This window comes from Ursus maritimus, unplaced genomic scaffold (assembly GCF_017311325.1).
Source record: "Ursus maritimus isolate PB19 unplaced genomic scaffold, ASM1731132v1 scaffold_10, whole genome shotgun sequence".
NCBI classification, from domain to species: domain Eukaryota; kingdom Metazoa; phylum Chordata; class Mammalia; order Carnivora; family Ursidae; genus Ursus; species Ursus maritimus.
In genome coordinates, this window is record NW_024423344.1 from 33,423,245 (window position 1) to 33,437,732 (window position 14,488).

General features: G+C 33.7%; 1 long non-coding RNA gene across 1 annotated transcript in view; it reads right to left on the reverse strand.

The window, feature by feature from the left end:
• Positions 1 to 320: 320 nt before the first annotated feature.
• Positions 321 to 14,488, reverse strand: part of LOC121101024 — a 68,896-nt gene continuing 54,728 nt past the window's right edge. The window contains exon 3 of the long non-coding RNA XR_005832892.1: positions 321 to 1,497. This is a non-coding gene — a long non-coding RNA (uncharacterized LOC121101024). The remainder of the gene's footprint in view (positions 1,498 to 14,488) is intronic.

The following is a 14,488-nucleotide window of genomic DNA, read 5'->3' on the forward strand; positions in this document are numbered from 1 at the left end:
CAGCAGTTAGAAGCAGCCAGTATCAGACATATGCAGTCAGGCGCACACAGTCCAACGCGGATATTCCTGAAGACATTATTGACAGACAAAAATAGGTTCTATTGGAAAATACCACTTACATAAATTAAAAATAAGTACAGGTAGATGTAGAATTGAAGACTTGGTGGCAGGAATCTGAGGTGGTTGCTTGCGATAGACTTTATTTGTTCTACCAAGTAGGAGGCAAGGTCGTCTGCTGAGAACCACTCAGGTGGAGGAGTGTGGAGGATAGAAAGTTTGACTACAGAAACTAGACAAAACAAACGTAATAATAAATTTTTCAGCCAGTGTTGAGATCCAGCTGAGGTTAGTGACTATGCACTTATATTGCTAACAACCTCCTCAGTGTGTGATTTTTCTCCGACTGCTTTTAGCGCCCAGTGAGAGGCTTAGAGAATGCTGACAGTGATAGCGAATCATTTTTTTTTAATGGGCTATTTATCTAAATAAATTAATGGATTTCTTGTTTTTCTTTTAATTCTCTGGGCAGTACTTACTTTATCTCTACTTGATACTCTTGGTCAAGTAAAACGAGCTCTGATTAAAAATGGCAGAATTTGCAACAAATGTATTTAAAGGCTAAGATATGTTTGGAAATCTAATCAAAAGTATGATTACTTTTGAAAACCTTGATTTCTTTCTTTATTTAAAGATTTTACTTATTTGAGAGATTGAGAGAAGGAGCATGAACAAGGGAAGGAGCAGTTGGAGAGGGAGAAGCTCAGCAGGGACACGGAGCTTGATCTCAGGACGCTGGGATCATGACCTGAGCTGAAGGCAGATTCTTAACTGAGCCACCCAAGTGCCCACCCCACACCTCCCCCCGCTTTTTTTTTTTTTTTAAGATGGAAAACCTTGCTTTAAAATGAAAGATATACTATATAAATCAGGAGGGATGGATTGTAATTCTGGCACCATCATTAGTGAACTTTGTGAGTTGAGACCCCTTCCCAACTCTTTCAAACACCAGTTCCATCATCCATGAAATGAAATGATCAGATTTTTGGTCTTTGCATCTCTCCCACTGCAGACTCAGTAAGGCAAGCCACTCCAGCTGATATCTCCCAAGTTGCCACCAAATTCTTGAACAAATATAAACTCTACTAAAATTACTTAGATTTGTATTCTTATATGAGAACACCATAATGGAATATAGACAATGTTTTATAGTGATCTCAAGAGCTACTAAGCTAGAGATTTTAGGATGTATTCTCTTTATCTCCATTGCCTGCACTAGGAAGACTTTGAAATTAGGTTCTAGTAGTCACTAAAGACTATAGCTGCACCCATTATTGTAAGTAGAATGAAGACAGTTAACATTTGTTTTCTGATTTCTTTATCTGAAATAGGACTATTACAAAAGTCATACAGTTAAGAATATATTCATTATGTATTACCTGAATTTTATGGTTGCCTGAAGTCTTTCCTGTGGATTCATTTTGTCCAAAACACCTGGCTCTGAAAACAACAATAACATTATTTTAGGAGCTTGCTTTCCCCAAGAGAAAAGTAAAAATTAAACAAGCCATTATTCTTTGTGGAAAAAATTCAGAAAGGTATACAATGAAATAAATAAATAAAATAATAATAATAAATAAATGCTTCATGCTCAGCACTGTGCTTCACATATAAGGGATGCATTTAGGAAGTAACAAACCTGATACCCTGACTATGAAACTTGAAGTAACCCCATTTGTGTCTTTCAAACACAATTAAATCACAAGATAGGAGAAAAAAATATATGGGATAAAATATTCTAATTGTTTTAAAAGCCATATAGCCTACATGGCATATGTTTAGTGGAAATAATACTGTATAGTATGATAATGAAAATAATGTATAGTATGAGGTGAAATGGTATAGGAGTGAAAGTGTTTTGATAAAAGTGAAATTAGCACTTGATGCTCTTTGATTTTTTTAAAATGTGACTTAAGTATTAACAAATACTGGCACATGGGTTAATGTCTAATCTTCTTCCTAATAAAGAATATGCATGCAAACATATTTCACACATATGTGCATATATACATATCCATACATATATACATGTATGTTTGCTCACATTATCTGATTATTTTTTTTCTTTTTCAGGCACAAGATTATATTTTCTACCCCATCCTTTAGATAGTGCCATGCCACTTATTTTGGCCAATAGCTTGGGGACAGAAATGACATGTGCCTCTTTCTGGCCAGTGCATTCAGTTGCTAGCGCAAGACCCTACTCTCTTAATGGTAATCACAGAAGAATGTATTTAGGTGGAGCCACAGATTGAAAATCAGCTTCCTTGTTAAATAACCCAAACCTACAGTGGATTTTATATGAGTAAGGAAAAAGTACAAATAAACACAAACAAAAACCTAACCCCACTCTCCCATTAAAAAAAAGATACTTTGTTGTGTTAGCTACTTAAGAGGTTATGCTTACACAAAACAGATGGTCTATGCCAACTGATAGAATAAGCATCATAAATATTCCCTTCTCTAAGAATATTGAGTGCCCTAATAATAATACACTTGAGACAGCTCAACCCAGTAGGTTGGTACAGTGTCAAGTAGCTTAGAATGCTTAATTTTCTGATATAACCTTCACTCTTGTTTTTATAAATATGATTATCATGGTTGTATTAGTTTATGAAAAATCTAAAAGACTCATGATTCTGAAAATCTGGTGGGTCATTTTTATCCTTCAAATTTATTATTATTTACTGAGAAAACAATAGGCCTTATTTTGCTTTTGTTTCTCAATCCCAGCAAATTCAACTCATTTAAAAGTTTTAGATTTATTGTTCTTGCAGTTGTTTTCCCCATTCCCTTTAAAATAAATATATCACGCAGTGCTATTTTATAATCAGAAGTTCATATTTTTAATAGTTCATAATTACTTTTGTTATAGATTTCTCAGATATGTGTTCAAAATATGGATATCAGATTTCATATGTCCATTTAATTTGGTGCTCCTCTAAAGTTAAGCATTCTGTGAAAGGATTTAGAATCTTCAATTAATATGCCACTGATTGATCTACCCTAGAACATGGCGATTCTCATGTTTTGTTTTGTGTTTTTTTTCAGTGTAACATAGTAAGAGTACAGCAATACTGAAAAACTCTGTGCCCTTAATGTCTCGTCAAAGGTTCTGACCAATTTTGAAGAGGCTACTCTTCCATGAACAGATGGTTGTATGTGAATTCATCCAAGATATCCAAACAGATGTCTGTCCTGAGGTCATCCTACCACAGATTAGAAGATGTGCAAATGCTAATCCAGATCTGAGCTAGATAACATAATTTTTTTTCAGAAAATTGGATGAATTAAATAACCTAATTTTTGAAAGTTGGCTTTCAGGAAACCACAGCTGTTTGAAAATCACAGACTACACTCCCCATTACAACAGCATCTCATTCCTTCTAATGTTAATATTCTTACAAAAGGAAAAAAAAAAAAAGACTACTTGCCACATCCTGAAACTCTTAACTTCATAGAGAATATGACTTTAAATGATATTTCATGTGAATCTAAAAGCACCATTATTTTGTTAGGACACATCGTTTTAGCTTTTTTTTTTTTTTTTTTTTTTTCATTTTAGAGTTCTTATGGGCTAACTGGAAAGAGCAGATCTGCTAACTGATTATCAACCTTTCTCCAAAAAAATGTTTTCCGCACACTATAAAGTGTTTAATTTCAGTGTTTCCGTGATTAACTATTTAAATGACATTTGGTTATTAGACATCAGGCAAAAAATATATTTATAGTATAAACTCAATCATAATTAAATAATATATTTGTTTTATTCCACAAATACTTATAAATTCCTAAAATGTGCCAGTTACCCTTCATTGTCACGCTTAACTGAGACGATTTAAGTAAGAGAAAAAGAGTAGAGGGGTTACTTTATATTTCAAGGTCAGGTTATCAGATTTATGATTTCCATAGCAATGACAGCAAATACTGATGCATTTAGAAGACTGTTTTTGAAAGAGACTTTGACTTTCTCTGTCATACATAAATTTCCCAGAACTTTTATAAAGCAAATACACATTTCATAGGTTGTTTTATAATTTGCTCTCTGAATTTTCCTAATGTGGGAGATGAAAAGATTTCAGAGACACTACCTCTTTACTTCACCTATTTGAATTTTTAAAAGTTTTGTAAGAAGCTCTATTTGTTTAAATCCTCCAGATTATTTTATTTTCACCTAATATTATACTTCCCCAAACCAATTTATAATTATATTCAAGTACAGGTAGTGGCTATGTCTATTATTACTATGACTGACCAGTTACCCCACAAAACTGAACACATGCTCACCCTTCTATTCCATTTTATTTTATTTTATTTTTAATTTGACCTTATTTGTTAATCACATTAAACAGAAATAACACTACTTTTGACTCCCCTTAGCATTTTAAACAGAATTCCTGGAAGTGATTTATTCTTATCTTTTTGAAATTGCGTTGTTTCATAACAGATGACATGAAATTGATTATGCTACTTTATCCAATAACCGGAACCAATAGGAGCGCCATTTTAAACAGGGTGCAAAACATATGGTGGATTATTCCTGTCATTTTCTCTGAGAATTGGTCTGTATTATGAATACAAATATACCCAATTCTTATGTGTGTTACAGGAAACTTTAGTATAATCTTGAACATGTTAGAAGACAAAACACACAAAGGAAAATGCCAGTTTATTTTAATAGATATTTTAAAAATTTCAATAGACATATTTAATAGATATTATAGATATATTCAATAGATATTTAATAGATATTTTTAAAAATTCATTATTTCATTTGTTTCTCTGAATAATCATTAGAAATGGGCAGGATTTACGTAGCTTTTCTACAGATGATAAAGTGGATTGAACTGCTAGCTTTTAAGTGGCAGTGATTGGTCTAGAAAAGAGGGCTGTTTTTATAGCAATTTCAGAACTTTTCATATCCATCAGGGTCTTCATAAGTAAAATTATCTAAGTGGACCTTCAATTTATTTCATATGGATCTATTCACCTGGTGAATAAAGGTTATAGGAAATGTTGGAGATGCATAATTTGGAATAAAGGCAAAATAAAGCTGTCTTTCTTCATATTGTTGTCTAGAATTATAGTTACTACCATTGTCTTATACATAGGCAAATGAAGCAGCTAATGAGCAGAACAATATTTTATCAAATGTCTACTATATGTTATGCAGAACTGCATGTTATGGAAAGAAATAATGGCTTAAAAAAGCTCTCATTTCCAAAGAACTTGGCATGGTTAGTATATAAGAAATATAACCAAAATTTCACTAAAAAATTAAAAGGAATTTTAATGTAAATAGCCATTAAATGTGTAGTTGTATCAGTGAATGCTATAGGAATTCTGATAAGCAAAAAACAACAAAAAAAAGCAACTTTCCTGGTAGGTTGCTGGTGATGGATTCTCAAATTTTGGGCAGACATGTGGGAATTAAGTCAGCGGGAGAGTATTAAGAATCTTGCAATTTGTAAAAGTCATGTGATTCTTAGAACTCTTCAGATACAATTTTGTTTGTGAAAATAATAATGAAGACATATTAGGAAAAATAAACCTGATCTGGTGTGAAAGAATTCTGAATATCAGTCAGAAGAGCTAGATTTCTAATAAATGGAGAACCACTACAGATATTTGAAGAAATACATGTAAACAATATTTTGTATTTGTGTAAAAACAATTTGATGCTATTTTTCAGTAATAAGTGTAGATTAGAGAAATTTATAAAGTTATATGAGTTGAGAGAAGCCTGCTAACTGTATAGGCATAAGTTTGTAGACTTTGGGAGATAGTTTCACTGACATTTGAATGGTTGGAAGACTTTCACTCCATGGAATATATCAACAGGAAATAATGAATAATTAGAACAAAGAATTATTCATAAATATTACATTATTTATGATGGTTAAAAGTGTAATAAAAAGTTATATTCCCAAATATAAAGAAATGCTTTATATATATATACCTATATATATTTATATAGGTATGTGTATAACATGAGTAATATTAATATTTATTTATACTCTTCTACTAACATTAAAGAAATAAAAATTAACTTCTAAAATTGAATATGGAAAAATTATTATACTGTGCCTTATAATGGGTTATTATCAAAGTACTTAAATTATGATTTTAAAAAAAATGACCTCAGAAAATGCTGTGATACAATGCTAAATAAAGGAGAGTTAAAAACAATATAAAAAAAACCAAAATAAACAAACAATATAGTAAGTGGAAGACTTCCAGGGAAGATAGAGTAGGAGGATCCTAAACTGATCTCATTCCACAGATACAATTAGGTAACACCCAATCTGTAAATAACCCAGAAAATTACCCAAAGACTGGCAGAACACACTCTCCACCACTAAATGTAGAGAAGAGGCCACACCACAGAGGGTAGGGAGGTTGGAGATACTGCCAGGAGCTAAAACAGACTAGCGGGACTCTCTGTGGAAGGGAGGAACACTGGGCACAAGAGAGGGAAGAGAAACACACCTCAGGCCTGGGAACTCACTTGGGGAAAATGAACCCCCAAAACACTTGGCTTTGAAAACCAGAGAGGCTGAATTTCATGAATTCTTACAATCAGTGAGGCTTAATACCTAAAACTTTTTTTTTTTACCTTCCAAGTTGTTTTTAAATTCAAATTAGTTACATATAGTATTGGTTTCAGGAGAATTTAGTGATTCATCATTCACATAGAACACCTAGTGCTCATCACAAATGCCCTCTTTAATGCCCATCACCCATTTAGCCCATCTCCCCACCCACCTCCCCTCCAGCAACCCTCAGTTTATTCTCTATAAAGTCTCTTACGGTTTGTCTCCCTCTCTGTTTTTATTTTATTTTTACTTCCCTTCCCCTATGTTTATCTTTTTTGTTTCTTAAATTCCACATATCAGCGAAATCATATGGTTAAAACCTAGAACATTAAAAACCAGCAGGTTTGTTTCTGGGAAAGTCAAAAGGCGACAGAAATCTGAGTCCCTAGCCCTAAAGGAACAGCACAACAAAAAGCTCCTCAAAGATTAAGCACAGAAGCAGCAGTTTGAAAATCACCTTGGTTATATGGGAAAGAGATTTGTTTACTAATCTCAGAGCATGTGCTGGAGGGGCAGGGATCATTGCAAAACTTTTCCAGGAACGAACAGCTGGCAGGTATCATTTCCTTCCCCTGCCCCCAGCCTGTTCAGACAGACACTTGTGGCAACCAGCACAGCAACAACTCTCTCCACCTAACTTGCCAATACCACTGGCTCCACCCCCACATGCTTCTGTGGGTCCACCCCCTCAGCCATCCAGCCTTGGCAGGAGTTTTGGGCAGTGGCCAGGCCTCTCCTGCTAACACTGCTGCCCTGCCCCCACACAATTCTGCAGATCCCCTTCCTCCACCAAGCCTGTCTCATCCCTGGTGGCTGCAGGTTACCTCCAGTGGTCTGCACAGATCTTGCTGGCACTGCACAGCCCACCCCCGTGTTTTACTGTGGACCTGGCTCCTCCAATACACACTTGGTGGAGTTTGTTCAAAGCGGTGCCACAAACTTGGCAGTGCGCAAGCAGTCCAGACAGGGGACAACACCACTCCAAAGTGACTCCTAACCCAGGGAGATGGGAAAATAACCACACAGACCAGTCTCACTGAGGCCCCAGCCGTGGACTGGGAGCAGACATCTGTTCTGACTCCCGATATCATCCAACCCCTAAAGCTTCTCAGTACACAACACAGGGAAGTGCCCTACAATTCAGTGCTACTTCATCTCTGGAAAAAGCCTGATCTGACTCAAATCCAAGACAACCCCAAACTGGCCCACAAACAACACAAGGACCAAATCCTGCCCACAAAGGCAAAGGGAGCCATTGCAGACAACTGGGATAAAGGCAAACTTGGCTGAACTACAATAGTCAGGTACATACAAAACACATAGGAGACGCAACTGAAGTACTGGGTCCTGGCAAACAGGGGACATTGCACTATAGCACTACAGGCACTACAGATCCCGTCTTCATAAGGCCATTACTTTCAAGAGCGGGAGATACAGTGGACTTCCCTAAAACACAGAAACAGTTTGACAAAATGAAGAGACACAAGAATATGTCCCAAACGAAAGAACAGGACAAATTTCAACAAGATAACTACATGAAATGGAGATAAGTAATATGCCTGATAGAGAACTTAAAGTAATGGTCATAAAGATATTCACTGGACTTAAGAGGGGAGGACTTCAGTGAGAACCTTTAACAAAGAAATAGATAACATAAGAAAGAACCAATCAGAGATGAAGAACTCAATAACTGAAATTAAATATAAACTAAATGGAATACATAGTAGACTACAGGAAGGAGAAGAATGGATCAGCAACCTGGAGGGCAAAGTAATAGAAATAAATCAAGCGAAACAGGAGAGAGAAAATATATAATATATAATATATATAATATATAATATATAATAATAATAAATATAATATATAAAATATATTATAATATATAATAATAATAATAATAATAAATAATAATAATGAAAAGACAGGGAACTCACTGACATCATTAAGCATAGTAACATTTGCATTATAGGGATCCCAGAAGAGGAGAGAGAGAGAGAGAGAGAGAAGGGAGCAGAAAATTTATTTGAAGAAATAATAGCTGAAACCTTCCCAAATTTGGGAAAGGAAACAGAAATTCAGATCCAAGACCTGAGAGCCTGCAACAAAACAATCTAAGGAAGGCCACACCAAGACACATAGTAATTAAAATGGCAGAAATGTAATGATAGTGAGAGAATTTTAAATGCAGTAAGAGAAAATAAATCAGTTACATACAAGGGAAGCCCCACAAGGCTATCAGATGTCTCAACAGAAACTTTGTAGGCTACATATATTCAAAGTGCTAAAAGGAAAAAAAAAAAAAAAAAGAGCCAAGAATACTCTATCCAGAGAGGCTATCATTCAGAACAGAAAGAGTTTCCCAGACCAAAGTTAAAGGAATTCATGACCACTTATCCAACCCTACAAGAAATGTTAAAGGGGACCCTTTGATTGGAAAGGAAAGACCATAAGAAGTAAGAAAAGTACAAAGCACAAAAGGAGCAAAATTAAGTATATCTATAAAACTCAGTTAAGGGATTCACAAAATAAAAGGATGTCAAATATGATATCATATACCTAAAATGTGGGTGGGGAGGGCGAGAGTAAAGAATGGGCTCAAACTTAAGCGACCACCAAACTAATATAGACTGCTATATGCAGAAAATGTTATATACAACATAATGATAACCACAAATCAAAAAAACAGTAAAAGATATGGAAAAAATAAAGAGAAAGGAGTCGAAATATATCATTAAAGATAGCCAACAAACCATGAGAAGAGAGCAAAAGAAAGGAACAGAGAACTACAAAAACAACCATAAAACAAGTAACAAAATAGCAGTAAGTTCATATCAATAATTACTTTGAATGTAAATGGAGTAAAAGTTCCAATCAAAAGACAAAGGGCGACAGAATGAACTAAAAAGTAAGACTTATCTATTTGCTGCCTACAAGAGACTCATTTCAGACCTAAAGAAAGAGTCTATAGACTGAAATGAAGAAATGGAAAATAATTTATCATGCAAATGGAAATAAAAAGAAAGGTGGGGTTGCAATATTTATATGAGTATTTGCAATCCAGTCCTACAAGAAATGTTAAAGGGGATCCTTTGATTGGAAAGGAAAAACCATATGTCCATGGTCTCAAAGACCAAAGACCATTTACCTTCATAGTCTCAAAGTCCAAAGACCATAAGTTTCAACGATAAAGACCATACTCAATGGTAAAGCAAAGACTGTACCATATTCAAATGGTACAAAGACACTAACAAGAGACAAAGAAGGACACTATGATATATTAAATGGAACAATCCAACAAAAAGATATAAAAGTTGTAAATACTTACGCATGCAATGTGGGATCACCCAAATACATAAGGCAGCAAATAACAAGCATAAAGGAAGTAATTGATAGTAATACATTAATAGTAGGGGACTTTAACACCGCACTTATGTCAATGAACAGATCCTCCAAACAGAAAATCAACAAGAAAACAGTGGCTTTGAATGACACATTGGACCACACTGGACATGGCTCTAACAGATATATTCATAAGAGGGCATCCTAAAACAGCAGAATACACATTCTTTTCAAGTGCACATGGAACATTCTCCAGAATAGATCACATATTAGGCCAAAGACAAGTCTCAACAAATTCAAAAAGATGGAAGTCATGCCATGCATCTTTTCCACTCCAACACTATGAATCTAGAAATCAGCTATGAGAAAAAAATCTAGAAAGAATACAAATACATGGAGGTTAAGTAACGTGCTTCTAAGCAATAAATGGGTCAACCAAGAAATCAAGGAGGAAACCAAAAAATTACATGGAAACAAATAAAAATCAAAACATAATGGTCCAAATCTTCAGGATTCACCAATAGTGGTTATAAGAAGAAAGTTTATGGCAATACAGGCCCTCAAAAAGAAATATCTCAAGTAAAAACCTAACCTTACGCCTATAGCAGTTAGAAAAAGAAACAAATCCCAAAACCAGTAAGAGGAAGGAAATAATAAAGATTAAAATAGAAACTAAAAAAAAAAAAGCAATAGAATAGATGAATGAAACCAGGAACTCCTTTGAAAAGATGAACACAACTGATAAACCTTTAGCCAGATTCCCCCCAATACAGAGATAGTGTGGGTGAGAGAGAAAGTCTCAAATAAAATCAGAAATGAAATAGGAGAAATAACAACTGACACAACTGAAACACAAAGCATTATAAGAGAATATTACAAAAAATTATATGCCAACAAACTGGACAACCTAGAAGAAATTGGTAAATTTCTAGAAACCTATAACCTCCCAAAACTGAATCAAGAAGAAATAGAAAATTTGAACAGACTGATTACCAGCAATGAAATTGAATAAGTAATCAAAAAACTCCTAACAAACAAAAATCCAGGATCAGATGGCTTCACAGGAGCATTCTAGCCAAACATTTAAAGACAAATTAATATCTATTTTTCTCAAAATATTCCAAAAATATAGAAGAAGGAAAGCTTCCAAATTCTTTCTGTGAGGCCAGCATTATGCTGATAACAAAACCACATAAAGATACTACAAAAGAAGAGAACTACAGGCCGATATCTCTGATGAACATAGATGCAAAAATCCTCCACGAAAATACTAGCAAACAGAATCCAATCGTACATCGAAAATCATTCACCATGATCAAGTGGGATTTATTCGTGGGATGCAAGGGTGGTTCAATATTCACAAATCAATCAAATGTGATACATTTACAGCAAAAAGAGAAAGGATAAAAACCATATGGTCATTTCAAAAGATGCAGAAAAGCATTTGACAAAATACAACAACAACTCATGATAAAAACCCTCAACAAAGTAGGTTTAGAGGGAACATACCTCAACATAATAATGGCCATCTATGAAAAACCCACAGCTAACATCACACTCAATGGTAAAAACCTGAGAGCTTTTCCCCTAAGATCAGGAACAAGACAAGGATGTTCACTCTTTCCACTTTTATTTAACATAGTACTGGAAGTTCTAGCCACAGCAATTAGAAAAGAAATAAAAGTCCAAATTGGTAAGGAAGAAGTAAAACTTTCGCTAATTGCAGAATGACATGATACTGTATAGAGAAGACCCTAAAGACTCCACCAAACAACTACTGGAACTGATGTATGAATTCAGTAAAGTCACAAAATCAGTATACAGAAATGTGTTGCATTCTTATCCACCAATAATGAAGTAATAGAAAAAGAAATTAAGAAAAAAAATCCTGTTGCACTAAAAATAAAAATAATAAGATACTTAGGAATAAAGTTAACTAACAAGGTTAAAGACCTGTAAAACTATAACACTGATGAAAGAAATTAAAGATAACACAAATGGAAAGATATTGCATGCTCATAGGTTGGTAGACAAAATACTGCTAAATTGTCCATACTATTCAAATCAATCTACACATTTAATGCAATCCCTATCAAAATACCAACAGCATTTTTCACAGAACTAGAACAAACAATCTTAAAATTTGCATGGAACCACAAAAGTCTCCAAATAGCCAAAGAAATCTTGAAAAAGAAAAAAGAAAAAAAAAACTGGAAGCATCACAATTCCAGATTTCAAGATATACTACAAAGCTGTAGTAATCAAAACAGTTTGGTACTGGCACAAAAACAGACATATAGATCAATAGAACAGACTAGAAAACCCAGAAATAAACCCAGAATTATAATGTCAATTAATATTCAACAAAGGGGGCAAGAATATGCAATGAAGAAAAGAGTCTCTTCAATAAATGTTGTTGAGAAAACTAGAGAGCTATATGTGAAAGAATGAAACTAGATCACTTTCTTACAACATACACAAATATAAACTCAAAATGGACTAAGGACTAAATGTGAGACCTAAAACCATAAAAATCTTAGAAGAGAGCACAGGCAGTAATTTCTTTGATGTCATCTGTAGCATATTTCTAGATAGGTCTCCTTAGGCAAGGGAAACAAAAGCAAAAATAAACTATTGATACTATATCAAAACAAAAAGATTTTGCACACAAAGGAAAAAATCCACAAAACTAAAAGGCAACCTATTCAATGGAAGAAGATATTTGCAAATGACATATCCAATAAAGGGTTAGTATCCAAAATATATAAAGAACTTCTATAACTCAACAACCAAAAACCAAAACAACATAAAATTAAAAATGGGCAGATGACATAGACATTTATTCAAAGAAGGCATACAAATGGCCGATACATGAAAAGATGCTCAACATCACTTATCATCAGTTAAATTCAAATGAAAATCAGAATGAGAAACCACCCTATACCTGTCAGAATGGTGAAAATGAAAACTCATAAAACAGCTAGTGTTGCCAAGGATTTGGAGAAAAAGGAACCTTTGTACACTGTTGATGGGAATGCAAACTGGTGTGGCCAGGGTGAAAAAGAGTATGGAGGCTCCTCAAAAATTAAAAACAGAATTACCATACGATTCAGTAATTCTACTACTGGATATTTGCCTAAAAAATATGAAAACACTACTTAAAAAAAGATATATGTACCCTTATGTTTATTGTAGCATTATTTACAACAACTAAGATCTGGAAGCAATCCACTTATCCACTGATTAATGAATGGATAAAGAGCACGTGGCATATATACATACAATCGAATGGTACTCAGCCATAAAAAGGAATGAAATCTTGCCATTTGCAATAACATGGATGGATCTAAGTGTACAATATTAAATGAAATAAGTCAGAGAAGGACAAATATCATATGATTTTATATGTGGGATTTAGGAAACAAATGAATAAAGAAAAATGAAAGAAAAAAACAAAATCATACAAACAAACGAAAAAAAAAAACAGACTCTTAACTACAGAGAACAAACTGACTGTTACCATATAGGGGGTGGGGGATGAGTGAAACAGGTGAAGGGGATTAGGAGTACATTTAATCATGATAATCATGAGTAATGCACAGAATTATTGAATCACTATACTGTACACCTGAAACTAATAAAACAGTTTGTTAACTGATAACTATACTAGAATTAAAATTTTTTAAAAATACAAAGAAACCTCCAATATGTAAAGCATATAGATACAAATGCACTATATGTATTACCAAGTATATAACATATATATTATAAAGCAAAACACAATAAACACTTTGAAACAAAAACCAAGAAATATGAAAGTCCAATAGTCACTAAGAACTAGGTACAATTTACAATTTGATTAGTTTCATAGCATGTTTTGGAATCAGATTATTCACTTTTTTGTAATAACTACTGCCCTAAGTGATATTTAGGACCTCTTCAAAACATATTATTCTGATAATTCAATTACATATTCCATGTTGATAAGTTGGGTTTGGTGTAATTTTGTCTCTTTTGTCTACCATAGACCCTGACACATGATAGATGTTCAATAAATCATAACTGAATAAAGGAAAGCTTGAATTCAAAAGACAAATAACATCAAAGTGTCAAAGTTGATACATGTGTTGTGCTTAGATAACTCACTGAATCACAGAATTATATTTGAGAAGTAATCATAGTAGGGAAATGTTCAACATGCTGATTTTCAACATGAAGAAAATGATAGGTGAAATTACTTCCTTAAGATCACACAAAGACCAAGAAATTCCCTTCTAAATTTGAATGTTCTTAAGAAATTATGGACAGATTTTTTTTAAACCATGGTTATATTTGCTATCAGTGTTAAAAGTGCCAAATATTTGATGCACTTAAAAGGAGCTCAATTTCATTATTTTATATAATCAGAATATCTATTGAGTCAAGTATAATTGTAAATAGACAAATAATAAAATAATGTGTTTATAAGTTATACCCATTAACCTTATTTCATATAA